We start from the raw sequence: 5,686 nt of genomic DNA, 5'->3' as shown, positions 1-5,686 counted from the left end.
CACCTAATTTTACCACAAAAACTGCAGTAAAAAATATGCTGAAAAACGTGCTGAAAAACTCAGCTTATGCACAAGCATACACGGTGTGTGTATACTATATTTCCATTAGCAATTGACCAATTAATTTTCGAAATCAAGATTGTGCATTTTTCACGAAATAACAGTAATATAATTAATCAAGGATTCACAAGAGTGGAAAGTTGGGGGAAGGAGGGGAAAAAAAGAGGAGCTGATATCAAGGGATCAAGTAGAAACAAAATGTTTTGGAAATGATGGCAAACATATGTACAAGTGTGCTTAATACAATTGAATGATGACTTGTTAAGATTTGTAAGAGCCCCCCCAAATAAAATGACTAGAATAAATAAATAAATAAAATACCAAAGGAAAATAAAAAGATTGTGCATTTTTATCCATGCATGTAAACATGAATATAACAGGATTTATTGTTTAAAGACTATGAGTTTGGCTTTATGGTTAGAAAGCATAAACATTAGTTTTGGCTCTAATAAAAGAATTCTACAATTCAAAACCCTGGTGTGTGTCAGGGTTGTATCCTCTCACGATACTTGTTCAATCCTGTATGCTGAGTAAATCATTAGAGAAATTGATTATGTGAAGAGTGCCACATCAGGATTAGAGGAAAGCTTATTAACCTGTGATATGCAGATGATACAACCTTGCTTGCTGAAAGTGAGGAGGACCTGAAGCATCTGTTGATGAAGATCATTGTAGCCTTCAGTATGGATAACAACTCAATGTAAGGAAGACCAAAATCCTCACAATTGGACCAATGGGGAACATGATCAGTGAACAAAAGGTTGAAGTTGTCAAGGATTTTGTCTTACTCGTATCCACAATCAATGCTTATGGAAGCAGCAGTGAAGAGATCGAAAGATATATTGCATTAGGTAAATCCGCACAAGACCTCTTTAGAGTATTGAAGAGCAAGGACGTTATTTTGAGGACTGAGGTGCACCTGACCAAAGCCATGGTATTTTCCAATGCATCATGTGAAAATTGGACATTGACTAAGGAAGACTAGAAGAATATTGAAAGTACAATATGCTGTGAAAAGGGCAAATTGATCTCTATTGGAAGAAGTAAGGCCAGAGTGTCCTAGAGGCAAGGTTGGCAAGACTTTGTTTTACATATAGTGAACATATTATCAGGAGAGACTAGTCCTTGGAGAAAGACATCATGTTTGGTAAAGTGGAAAGGTGGCAAAAAATAGGAAGACTGTTGATGAGATGGATTGACACAGTGGCTGGATCAATGGGCTTACCCATAGGAACAATTGTGAGGATGGCGCAGGAGCATAGGGTTGCTATGGGCCAGAGACTGCTCATTGGCACCTAACGACAGCAGCAGCTTTAAAAAACAAACAAGCCACAAGTATCCAGTTGATTCTGACTCATAGTAACCCTACCGTTCATAATTGTACTAAATTTTGTTTTGTACAAGGGAAGTTTCCTTAAAAAATAGCTAAGGACATACTTTATTGATGAATTTTTTTCTTTTATTTTCATATTCTTGTTAGACATTTGCTTAACTTTCAGTTCATTGTTCCTCATAATAATCAAGCAATTGCTTCAATCCAGGCTGATTTATTTTGAAGGGATTTAGCTGTTAAAGACAATAGGTGTCATTAATTAAAAGGCTTCATGAATCCCAAAATATACAGACTTCTAGGCCTCTGTGGATAATAGAACTAGAAAATGAGATCCACCGTTCTAAATTCAAGAGTCTTAACCTTGTCATTTATTCTTGCTATTGATTAAATGGAATCGTCAGATTTAAAGTATTCATAGGATTACAATATTGGGAAAAAATGTCTTTTTATGGTCTGTTAGCTGCCTTTATATTCAGGTTCAGGTCGCAAGACCTGTAAAAATGAACTGAAAAAAATGTGTGCTTGAGTTTTTACGGTCTCAGGGTGATGCATATTGTTTGGGGTTGGCTACTAACTGAAAAGTTGGTGTTTCGAGTCCATCCTACATTGCCGTGGGAGAAAGGCCTGGAGATTCACTTCCTAAGATTATAACCACTGTAACCTCATGAGTTCTATTTGGTAATAGACATGATGTCCACGATTTGGAGTTGACGTGATATCAATTGATTTCTTTTTTTTATAGATCTAGGCCCTCTCTGTAATCTCAGGATTAAAGAAAAGTTAATCTGTTCTTCTGTTCTTAGTTGTCATCTAATTGATTCTGAGTTATAGTGACATCTTGGGACAGGGTAGCATTGCCCCGTTAGGATTTTCTTGGCTGTAATCTTTATAGAGCAGATTGCCAGGTCTTTGTCCCATAGTGCTCCTTGGATGGGTACAAATTGCAACCTTTTAGCTAGTAGTTGAGTGCTTGCCCATTTAAGGCTCCAAAACTCCTTCATTTTACTTCTTTTGTGCTGTGCTGTTGATTTGATTGTGATTTATAGCAACCCGGTGTTACGGATAAGGACTATTACAAAAAATTTAAAAGAATAAATGAAAAAAGAACTCCATAAGGTTTCTTACATTGCAGATCCTTGTGGGAACAGGTGTCTAGGGTTTTTTTTGTAGGCAGTTTTGGTTCACAATCAAGTGCTTAACTGTTGCACTATCAGATTTTGCTTTAATTCCAGAGGACATCATATCTAGATCCTCTTATTTAAAGATGAGGAAACAGGACTGAAGTCATAAGTTCAGGTTAGCGGAATACCACTGTAGTGTTCATTTCGTCTCCGTTACAGAATCAAAAGAGAACATTTATTTCATAGTGTAAGTTGGAAGGGCATTTTGGATCATTGTCTTTAGACCACGATGGAGTTGGTTCAAGCTCATCAAGCTCATATCCACCCTATAGCTGCCTCTGTTGTGGGTTTCTGAGGATGTAAATCTTTACAAAGCAGAAAGCCTTATCTTTATCCTGTAGAGCGGGAACTTTGTTAGCAGCTCAAGGTATAGTCCACTAAGCCACCAGGGCTTCTTATCTTTAGAAAAGAGCTAAAATTATTTGTATACTGTTACCTAGAAAAATCTAAAATAGGATAATCATCAGGAACCAAGTGAATATGTTCATTATTTTTGGTCCTGGGGTTGCCATCTAGTTATTACCAAGTAAGCTATTGGTATATTTTTATTTTAGTAAAGTACACTTTAATGATTTCCAGGCATTAAATCTTCCAGGTAATCTTTTGATTTAGAAGATTTGTGTGTGTGTGTGTGTGTGTGTGTGTGTGTGTGTTAAAGTTGCAGGGAGATTTTAAGAATTAGATTTATTTTTAAAATCTCTTAAATGTTTGGATATCAATTATCTAGTTCACTGTTTCCCTGCTATGCATTAAGTATGCAGGGATTTGTATAGACTAGAGGTCGGCAAACTTTTGAGATAGAAGAGCCAATACTGTCTCTTACAACAATAGAAAAGTTATTCTGGTGCCTTAAATTATGTATACGTGTATAATTTTATTTATGTTTCAAAAATTATATTTATGCATAAATGAAATCACTATTATCTGAATAGTATTCTTAATTTCAGTTTTACTTCATAGATACATATACATACCAAAAGAGCTTTATAAGGCTCTTAAGCTCCTGTTTGCTTACTCCTGTATTATAGAGTATAATTAGTTTTTCCTCACTTAATATTTTCTACTTTTAAGATTCATTTCATTGGATCCATTTTTTGGTTGATAGTAGGTAGATGTTTCCAGTTTTTTATTTGAATATGTCCATAATCTCATAATTAGTGGTCTTGGTTTTTAAGTCATTTTATTTATCTATTCAAATATGCACTGTTTATGTGTTTTAAAAAGTTAAACCCACAAGAGTGATTTTACAGTGGTTTGCTACCTTCTTGAGACTATTTTCCAATCTCACTTTATCCACTAGCCACTGTGGTTCATCTTGAATTTTTCCAGAGATATTTGGGCTATCTATTGCAACTGTATTTACTATGAGTCCGATGGGTGCTGTGTTTCTCAAGAAAAAAAAGTAGAAGACGTGGAGGAAGGGAGAGTACACTGGGTACTCATGCCAGTGTGTTCCGCCTCACAGGAAGCTACTAAAGTTACTGTGGAAGTGAATTAGAATTCCATAACTGTATAATGGATGGAGAGGAGACTGTTAAGGCCTGGATGCCATGTGTGTCAAACTGATAGCTTCTGATGGCCATGATTTTATTGTAAAAAGAGAACATGCACTAACATCAGGAACAATAAAAGCCACGTTGAATGGCCCAGGTCAGTTTGCTGAAAATGAAACCAGTGAGGTCAATTTTAGAGAGATCCCATCACGTGTGCTACCAAAAGTATGCATGTATTTTACCTACAAGGTTTGCTACACTTAAAGCTCAACTGAGATTCCCGAATTCCCAATTGCACCTGAAATTGCACTGAAACTGCTGATGGAGGCCAACTTCTTAGATTGTTCAGTAAAATAAATTATAATAAACTGTTAATTAGAAAAAGAAAAAAGTAACTATCTAAAATTAAATGCAATTTCATAATAAAGCTATGAAAGTGGACTTCTTTTGCCCATATAAATATTCATAGATCTCAGAGGTATTAATCTCTTCAGCATGGCAAGATTGGCATAAAGTCATTTCAGCATAGTTCTCCCTTGGTAATATACTTTCCAAGCTGCTTTTTTTGCTGCTCCTGTTCTCATCCTGTCCAAGAGCCATTAAAAAAATAAAACAATGTTTCTCTTTTTGTGCTGCTTGCTCTCTTCCTCATTGGTTATTCCCTCATTTTCCTTATTCACTTGGTGTACCCCTTTCATCACTTCACGTTAGTCTATCTGACATTTCTGTATTGGACATCTTTACTGCCCCCTTGTGACTCACTGTAAACTCCCTCCTATAGCATTTTCAGTTTCTTATAATTCTTTGTCCTGTTATAAATATTTACATGCTATAAGCTTTTTGTTTGTTTGTTTTTACTGTGGGGCTTGTGTGTAAAAGTGTTAGTGGAACTTTAGGAATTTTTTGAAAGCCATCTTCAACAGGTTTTTTTTTTTTGGACTAGGGACAGTTGAAGATTCTCGGTTCTTTCATTTGTCTTCTTTGTGATTTGGGTGCAGGTTTATTGAGCAGGTTGTTTTTCCATTCAACAGTTCATACACATTTTGTTTTGTGACATTGAGTGCAATCTCCATTATGTAACAGCACTCTTCCTTCCTCTGTGTTTATCATTTTCCTTCGGCCTTCCTATCTCTTCTCCCTTCTGAACTTTATTCCTAGACAAATGCTACCCTTTTGATTTTGTATGATTGATTATTTTGTAATTCAACATTTAAAAAAATGACGTGATTTTGGCAAACATTTAGCCAATTCAGTCTTTTTTCTTTCTTTCATTTTTTATGTACCATACTGAGACATTGATTATATTTCTCATGATTTGCAACCATTACTACTATCCTTTTCCCAGTTATTTCACTACCACTGAGTGCTCCCTAAAACAATGACCTTTTATTTCCCATTCACTCCCACTCTAAAACAAACCCCCAACACATAACCATCCACATTACTCAGTAACCCTATTGGGCAGAATATAGCTCCCCCACGAGGTTTACAAGTCTGTTAAACTTCACAGAAGTAGGCTGCCACATGTTTTCCCATGGAGTAGTAGTAGTTGGTGAACTCAAACTATTGGTCTTTTGGTCAGCAGCCTAGCTCCATTCCACCTTTGAGGGCCACTAATA

At 35.9% G+C, this 5,686-nt stretch overlaps 1 protein-coding gene and 1 pseudogene across 2 annotated transcripts in view; both read left to right on the top strand.

Annotated features, from left to right (window-relative positions):
- WDR33 (WD repeat domain 33) overlaps positions 1-5,686 on the top strand; it is a 139,568-nt gene that overhangs the window by 20,367 nt on the left and 113,515 nt on the right. The window lies entirely within an intron of this gene.
- LOC105978729 lies at positions 4,125-4,424 on the top strand (annotated as a pseudogene).

The sequence above is a fragment of the Echinops telfairi genome, unplaced genomic scaffold, assembly GCF_000313985.2.
Source record: "Echinops telfairi isolate 266 unplaced genomic scaffold, ASM31398v2 ScPeMD7_4;HRSCAF=17, whole genome shotgun sequence".
NCBI lineage: Eukaryota > Metazoa > Chordata > Mammalia > Afrosoricida > Tenrecidae > Echinops > Echinops telfairi.
This window is presented reverse-complemented; position numbering and strand designations above follow the sequence as displayed.